General features: G+C 32.6%; 1 long non-coding RNA gene across 1 annotated transcript; it reads left to right on the top strand.

Annotated features, from left to right (window-relative positions):
• The first annotated feature begins 6,483 nt into the window (after positions 1–6,483).
• On the top strand, positions 6,484–8,921 carry LOC108451278 (uncharacterized). Its single transcript, XR_008283423.1, has 2 exons — positions 6,484–6,693; positions 8,425–8,921. It is a non-coding gene; the product is annotated as an uncharacterized LOC108451278 (long non-coding RNA).
• The last annotated feature ends 450 nt before the right edge of the window (positions 8,922–9,371 follow it).

Here is a 9,371-nt window from a genome sequence, read left to right as displayed (position 1 = left end):
TTAGTGTGAATCATAGGAGGCTCCCATCCTATAAGAACTAAGCACCAAGCCTTCTCATCAATAGATTTAGTGTAAGCTTTCATACATGCCTTCTAGTAGGTATTATGGCCAATATCCAACATAAGGGGATGAGTGGTTGATGATCCCTCTATAACTTGTGGTTAGAAACTTTAATACCAATTGTTGACATGAAACAATTGATAAGTTTACAAGAAACATAATATGAGTAGAAGTGAATACAAAAGTAGGCTTTCCCGCAACAATTGTAACAAGCACAATGAAAATAGGGGACAATAAAGGTTTACGCAATTTAGTTTCCCTACATCTACGGAGTCTAGCTCAATGAGATGAATCCAATATCTTTGGAACAAAAAAAACCAATGAACTTAGTTCTAACACACCTAGTAAAGACTCCCCAGTTTTGTACTCAAAAGACTAGATCTTTCACCACTAAATTCTCCCATTGATAACTTAGCTTGCAAAACCAACTACATGAAGGTTTTACAATCAAGAATGCACTCTCACAAATAATGTTCCTAAGTGAACATATAAGTGTTGTACCAAAAACCTATACAAGTCTCTCTACTATATAAGGACTTTGAGACTTGCTAACATAATGAAGATCAATCATAGTCCCTTCTATATAGTAGCTAAATTAGTTAAATGCATTATAATATTAACGACCAAAGAAAAATGAACTGTTGGTAGATAAGTCAAGTTTTGATTTGATCCAACTTCTTTGGTCCAAGGGATTTGACATACTCGATCCAATTCGATCTTCAAGACATGTTTCTCCAAGTGACTTGATCTTCATTGATGAGTTTGGATCATTCCACGATATCATCGCAACCCAAAGATTTGGTTCAATAAATAGGCAATTCCAAATATGGCAAGTTGTTGCTTTGTCGTAGTGGTGAAGGAAGTGAGTACTTCTTTTGGCACATTGCAACAATTTCAAATATTTTTAATAGGTGATGTGGCACGTTGAACTTTGATCATTGGTGTGACACATTGATTGGCCAAAATCATTCGAAAATCATAAAATATTTAAAATAAAAAAATTGTAAAAATTATAAAATTTCCAAAATTATTTAGAAAATTTAAAATTTATTTAAAATATATAAAAATTTAAGTTGTTTAAAAATTAAAAAATTGTTAAAATTTATAAAATTGTAAAAAATTATAATAAATTTAAAATATAAAAATAGGAAATCATTGAAATATTTTAAAATAATTAAAATTACACAAAATTTAAAACTATGAAAATCATAAAAATTTTAAAATTTGTAAAACTTGTGAAAATGATAATAAGTTTTACAATTTTTCTTAAAACTAACTTCTAATATTCGAATTCAATGGTTGTTTAAAATTTTTTAATTATATCACTATCACAACCATAGCTAATAATCTTGAACTATAGTTCTATTTTATGCTCAGGCTCTTTAAAATATAATACAAAATAAAACAATTAATATTGTCGTATGAATTTAAAAATAAAATCAATCTCTATTTTGCTTAGGCTTTTTTCATGTTCTATAATATTTGAAGACTAGAAAAGAGATGAATAGAGAAAGTAATATTGTATTTCATATGTCAAACTTACACACAAATAAGCAACCATATATATATATATACAGTAAGAGGATCAAGAAAGTATAACAAAGATGAATAACTGCAGCTAACTAACATTAGCTGGCTAACTAACTAGCAATCTAACAGACTAAGTGAACTATATATTTACTGCTAACATTCCCTTATGGCAACAGAAAAAAAAAATTCACTCAGTAGCCTTCTTCTGGAACTCATCAGGTGCACACACTTTTAGTTTCTGTTTGAAGTAATTGAACAACCCAACAACTAGTGGTTTAGTCAGTATATCAGCTTTTTTTATTTATTTATAAAAGTCAGTTTATCAGCTACTTGTTCTAAAGAGGGAACATAGTTCACTTCCAACTTGTTAGCAGCTACATGCTCTCAAACAAAATGAAGTTGCGTGGATTCGAGCATGTAGGTATCTTCTTGTAAACCAATCATATTTCATGACCTCAGGATATGTGGTTTTTCTGGGAAATAATCATATTTCATGGAGTTCACTTCCAACTACTCCCCATTTGATCCAGTGCGTTCAAACCCTACTGGTTGCACCAAGTAGATATCTTCTTGTAAATCTCTATTAAGAAAAGCATTATTAAAATCCACTCGGTGTAACTTCCATTTGTGAGACAAAGCAAGTGTAAGAATAATCTGAACTGTTATATCCTTGATCAAAGGCTGTAAGTCTCCTTATAGTCATGTCCAATTTGTTGAGAAAAGCCTTGAGCCACTAATCTAGACTTCTTCTGAGCCTCAGTACCATCAACATTCCTTTTTTTCTTGAAAATCCATTTACACCCTACTGTAGTTCAATTAGAAGGTAATGAAGTAAGACTCCAAGTGCCTTGTTGAACAATAGCATTATATTTTTCTTTAACAGTAGCACGCCACTGAGGATCAACCAATGCTTCATAGACAGTTCGAGGCTCGTGAAAAACTGAGGACTGAAGTTCTAAAGAGTAAACCTTTGGCTTGAAAATTCTTGCCTTATTTTTAGTAATCATAAGATGATTATGAGTAGAGGACTCATTAATAGAGTCAACCAATGGTGGACCAGGCTATCCAGAAGAACCAGAAGTAACATCCAAAGCGGAAGAAGCAAATCTAGAATCAATACGACCATGTGATGGAGTGACTTTTCTCATATTAGAGCTTGAAGAGAATTCACATGGAAAATCAATAGCTAAGTCATTAGAAGCAAAAGCAGAAGAACTAGCTGAAGTAGCTGATGACGAGACAACTGAATCAACTGATAAACCTGGTGTTGTTGAAGAGACATCAAGAAACTTGGTAATTACCATCTTTAGGATATAATGTGAGAATACACTGACAGCAAACTTCCTAGAAAAAGGAAAAATAGATTCATCAAAAACCACATGGCGTGAGATAAACACTTTGCCATTAGAATCAAGGCATTTGTAACCCTTGTGCATGCTACTATATCCCAATAGAAAACACAATGAGCTGATCGAAACTACATTTTATTGTTATTGAATGGCCTAAGATGAGGATAACACAAACAACCAAAAACCCTCAAGAAAAAATAGTTTGACAGAGTCTTGAAAAGTATCTCATGAGGAGTAAACCCTTGAAGAGCCTTGGTTGGAAGTTTGTTGATTAAAAACACAGCACTGGAAAAATCATCAGACCGGTACTTCATAGGCATAAAGGAATAAGCTAACAAAGTAAGGCCAAGTTCCACCACCTATCGATGTTTTCATTCTACGATACCATTTTGTTCAGAAGTATATGGACAAGAGATTCGATGCTTAATTCCAAAAGAGGTGAGTTGAGATAACAAGCTTTGAAACTCTCCCCCTAGTCAAATTGAACCTCATTAATTTTGTTATCAAACTCTAACTCAACCTGGTTTTTAAATTGTAAGAAGGCAGCAACAACATCAGATTTGTATTGTAGAAAATAATTCCAAGTATAACGTGATTAGGCATCAACAAATGTGACATAATATCAAAAACCACTTGAATATTTAGGAGCTGGACCCCAGACATCAGTTTTAATGAGCTGCAAAGGCATGGTATAGATTGTTTTTGAACGCAAGAAATGAAATTTATGACTCTTTCCCACTTGACAAGCTACACAAAGAGTAACATCTTTATTCTTAGGAATATTCATTTTACAAGAATTAAAATTTTGAGCCATCACATCTGAAGAGGAATGGCCAAGTCTTCTATGCCATGTGTCATAAGAAACACCAACACTGTATAGACTAACATTTGATTTTTCAACATTCATTATAGAATCAAATTCACTAGTATTAACAACCTCTAGTTTGTCCAGCCCATCTTGCACAACTCCTTGCAACAACACTTGATGAGAGCATGCATCATTAAGAAAGCATTTTGCAGCATGAAATTCGAAATACACCTTGTTATCCTTTGAGAACTATGACACAAACATAAAGTTATTTTTCATGCCAGGTCAATACATCAAAATTTTCGTATAGAGAGGTCTATTATTTGTAAGCAAGGTATTTTGGCCAGTGCTAGAAATTAACAAAGATTGACCATTAGCAACAATGACCTTACTTGTACCAGTATATGAAACACTATTTATCACACTGGAAGCATCTTGAATGAGATGAGAAGTGGCCCTTGAATCAGGAAACCAAACATGTTCTCCAACAATAGCAACATTCAAAGAAACGAAAGAACCATTAGCAAAAACATAAACACATGCTACATTATGTTTGTTGTCATCATCAACATCACGTATTGAGCAAAGATTAGCACTTGCACCTCTATGACCTGCATTAGGCTCAGGAAAATCGGTAAAAGAAGTATCAAAACGATAATAGCACTTTTGCACAATGTGCCAAAATTTTCCACACAACTGGCACTGAGGTTTGTTTGAAAAATGACCTCTGCCTCGATATCCAACTGAATCAGACACACCTTCTGTAGGCTGCTGATAACCCTGTACACCATGAGAAGTATACTAACTTGTGACAAGATTAACACTGAAGAGCCCAACCATAACACCTGACTTCTGCCTAACTTCAAGATCAATCAGCATTGAAGACAAAGCAAGTACGTCATAAGCTTGCCTACTAGTGGTGATTAAGGTGACCACTGAATCAAATTCACTAGGTAAACCATTAAGAATAGTTGCAATATGCTCTGCATCAGATATCTTTTCTCCACATATACCAAGATTATCCTTAATCATTTTAAGCTTCTCAAATAATCACTCATGTTTTGATCTCCCTTCTTTTGAGAGTACAAAGAATATCGAAGATTCATAATCTTGGTAGTTGTTTTAGCAGAATATGACTGACTGATGACTTCCCAAATTTTAGCAGCCGATTGACACATGACTAAATTTGGTAAAATCTCAGGACTGACAACGGAAAGTAACCAAGATGCTATGGCTTTATCTTGTTTATTAAATGAAACTCTTTCAGTATTTTTAACTAGATGACCAGACTTATCAGAAACAAACTCAGGAGGTATAGCCTGAATACCATGAATGTAAGACTCCAAACCATAACTCTCCAAAGCAAAAGATACCTGCTATTTCCACAGAGGATAATTGATTTCATCAAGCTGAATATTCATCTTCGTGTTAATGAAGTTCTTGGAAACATTGGAACTGCTACCAACAACTTCTCGATCTTTTACCATAACGAATTTCAGGGAAAAAAAACTTTCAAAAAACCAACTCAAATACCATATTAGAAGACTAGAAAAGAGATGAATAGGGAAAGCAATATTTCATATGTCAAACTTACACATATATAAGCAGCCAAATATATATAGGAAGTGAATCAAGAAAATATAACAAATATGAATAACTGCAGCTAACTAATACTAGCTAACTAACTAACAATCTGACAGACTGAGCCAACTATATATTTACTGCTAACATATAAAAATAATTAAAAATATTTTCAAATATTATTTAGTAATATGATAGAAAATAAAATGTTAAATTTTTTTAATACTCATGCTTATATATACTATAAACAATTTAAATGGGGTTGGGTTAAAATTTTTAAATATAAATAAATTTAAGAAAATTTTGAAAATCATATTTTAAGTTGTTAAGACTTAAATAAATATAAATGATATGTATCCAAACCAAACTCCAACAATGAGTCCAACTCTATCTGTCAAATATGCAGATATGGAAGAGAGATGAATCACTTTTAAATTTAAAATTTGCAATGTAGAGGTATCCTTAATGATGAAATATGTCATCATTTGCATATCAACTTAAGGTTTCCAATTATGTTTGATTCCTGTTTTTAGTCTTTTTTTCAAGGATTTGTCATGATTTTCGGACATGCTTCATAACTTGTTTGTATTTAATCTGGCTGAGATTACTATAACAACATTCTTGTTTATATCCATAACAGCCACCGGTTTTCCATTTAATATTTAATTTTATTATTGAATAAATGTTCTCTTTATTAGCATAGTTTCCACATTATTTATCAAAATTGAAGGCCACTTCTTCCATATCTTTTAGCATTGTGCTATTGTTGTTTTCTTATAACCTCATTTTCCTTTTCCTTTTCTTTTACAAAGTTATTAACTTTACCATCATAATTGTTTAACTAATGATGTGTTTAGTATTACTTTTAAGAATAACTTTTGAGATAAAAATATTCTTAAATAAGCTGTTTTTTTGAGAGAAAAATTATTTCTCCCAAATTAGAAATTAACCCAAAAAACACTTTTTTTCATAATTTATCCCCCAATTTTTTTTCCCAAAAACCCTTTTAAAAACCAATGCTCTAAACCTAAATAGGTACATTGCACTTTGATTTTTCCAAAATCATTTAATGTAAATTTACATTATGTTTTTTTTTCAAAAATTTATATTTCATATCCCCTAAAATAGTTTTATAATTTCATCAGTATCATAAAGTTCATTTGGCCGCGTTATAATATTTAGCTAGACTTTGGCCCTTTGGCATCTTCCAAACCACCGAAGTTGAAAAGTCATTTCACTTGTATTTTTTTACCTAAAAAATATTGGAAAAGAAAAACAAAAAATGGGAAAGAAGAGAAGAAGCAAGAAAATTAACCAAGAGAAACAGAGGCATGATCCTGACCCAACAACCATTTCAAGCTCCAGGTAACAACTCTCTATTAATTATCATTTTCTTCTAAATTTTCAGTATTGTAGTTCAACCTTCTTGTATTGGATCAGGTATTTGGATATCAGTAGTCTAAATGATGATATCCTTCACCATATTATTCCATCACTTTTCCATATATGGAAGTATGATGGAGAGAAATCGTATAAACATTTCAATATCCCAAAAAGGTCAGCTAAGTGTGTATATATACATTTACTTTGGGATTATGTTTGTTTTATGATCAAACAAGTTCCAAGTTTTGATATGATCAATGTTGTTTTTTTCCCTTTGGAACAGTAATAAGATGGACCCTAATGATTACATCAGTCATTTGCCTGATAACATCCTTCACCACATCATTTCCTTCCTCCCTTTTGAATCCGCTGTCCGAACTTCTTTTCTTTCAACTCAATGGAAACGCCTCTGGAAAGAGGCTTTGTTGGAACCAGTCCATGATGTAATAACAATGGAAGCTGCCACTAAAGTCATACAAAGCTTTGTTGATGATTTCGATACACACTATAGGCCTAGAAATAAATGGGGGTTCAGATTTGAGTTTAGTCATGGAAGAGGCAAGTTTGTTGCTAGCATTTCCAGCAAGGGTGCATTTCAACTTGATTTTTCGGATGAAAAAACAAAAATTACCAAGGCCACTTGATTTGTTTTTGAAGCCGAATCTTGCATCGACTAACCATTTATCGCCTCCATACATGTGGTTTGATTGGTGGAGGCATGAGGAAAATCACCCACTGCAAACCCAATAAACATCTTCAAACACAATGAAAATGAAATCACTGTATCTCATATCAGTAAGCCAACTGTCTAATATGGCAGTTTCTTCATTGGTGCGAAATTTTCCATTTCTGCGAAGCTTGACTATCGCCAAATGCAATGGATTACAATCTTTACAGATAAAAGAGACCCAAGGGCTTCATAAATTAGTGGTCCTCGATTGCCCCCAGTTACAATCTCTCAGTTTTGAAGGTTGCTGTTTGAATTACTTCAGATACGGAGGCCACTTAGTTTCCTTTCTGTTTGAATTGTACCGCAAATGTAATTCTTCTGGCGGGTTTCATATACGTGACTGTGGACTACCCCAGGAAGATGCCATGCTTGATCTTAGGCAATGCCCTTTAACAGAATGGACATGGGACTTTAAGCCTTCCTTTTATCCTTATTATCATGGTTTCTTGGATTTGGAAAGAAACGATTTTGAGTGCGCCAACAAGTATAAATGCTTCGACAAACTTTTAAGAACTATAAATGGTTTTCGATCTCTAACAATATGCAGATGGTTTTTCGAAGTATGATGAGTAAAGAAATGTTCAGTTTCATGTTTCCATAGTAATAACCGCGAGCACATGTTTTTTTTTTCAAGAATTTTCATGTATTTGGAGATTTCTTCGAATGAGTGCTTTCACAAAGAAAAGCCGAAGCAACATAGTTACTAACCTTTCATCTTCTTGATTGTTTTTTCTTACATCAATGTGCAAGAAATTGCTCTTTTCAAGTAGAGACCCTCTTTTCTGTTTGAGGAAACTAAAAGAACTTTGGTGGATTGATTGTTCAATGGAAAGAGAATCTATTAACGCCTTAATAGCAATGTTATGCATACACGCATAAGTTTCAGATTTATGTTTATTTATTCCTTTCAATTTCTTTTTATATATTCAAATGATTATACCAATACCTATATCTTAGTAAATATTTGTTGATCAAACTTGCAGATCAATCCAAAATGCTATAACATGCCTAACACAGGAAAATTCTCAACTTTAGTCATTGTTCCTAACAAGCTCAATGATCTCATAACTGTCAAACTAAAAGGATTTGCAGATGAAGAAAAGGAGATTTTCATGGCAAGGCGATTATTACCTTTATTCGTGTTAAGCATTGGCCTGCAATGCAACATATGGCCAGCAACTCATCAAGCAGACAAGCAATGGAGCAGAATCGAGTGCAGCAGCTTGTTCAACATTTTGTTTCATTTTGTTCAAATGTAACTTACTTAGTTACCTAGTAACTTGTCAATTGAAGTTAGTAGGATTAGTTTTTTATTTGCTCTTGATGTAATAGCTGAAATGTCAGCTTACTTTTACTTGTAATTCAAATTTGTATTAGTGTATTAGTGGGAGCAGTTATATTAGTAGGTAACTGTCCAAATTTGTTTTTTTGTAACTTATATATCTTTTGAATGATGAATGAAGATTTGATTTTTCCTTAATACTCTTGCTGTTCAAACTTCTTTCTCTCTTTTGCTTCAGTTTCATTTTTGTTTAGCAAATTCAATTTTGTTTTTGCTATTTTTGTTGCTGTCAATGTTTCAACAATTCGAAGACAATAATCCTATTATTATATCAAAATCCAATAGGAAATATTTGAAGCATCTAATGAAAGTAGCCAAGTTAAAGAAGAAAGGGAAGTACCCGTACAAGTTTAAAGTGGTTCAAAATGTTGATGAAAAATTTTCGGATCATGTTCATATGAGCCTTTATTAGTAAGAATTGTGAATGAACTGTACATTCTCACAGACTATTGCCATGTTACAAGGCTATTGCAACCTCTTTTGAATTTATTCTCAAATCTGTTAAAAAGGACATTTTTATGAATCTATTTAAAGGCGCTCATTTACGGCGGGAAAGAATATAGTTTTCTGAATGATAATATAATGGAT

This window comes from Gossypium arboreum, chromosome 5, assembly GCF_025698485.1.
Source record: "Gossypium arboreum isolate Shixiya-1 chromosome 5, ASM2569848v2, whole genome shotgun sequence".
Lineage (NCBI taxonomy): Eukaryota > Viridiplantae > Streptophyta > Magnoliopsida > Malvales > Malvaceae > Gossypium > Gossypium arboreum.
Note: the sequence above shows the minus strand (reverse complement) of the source record. Positions and strands in the feature narration are given on the sequence as shown.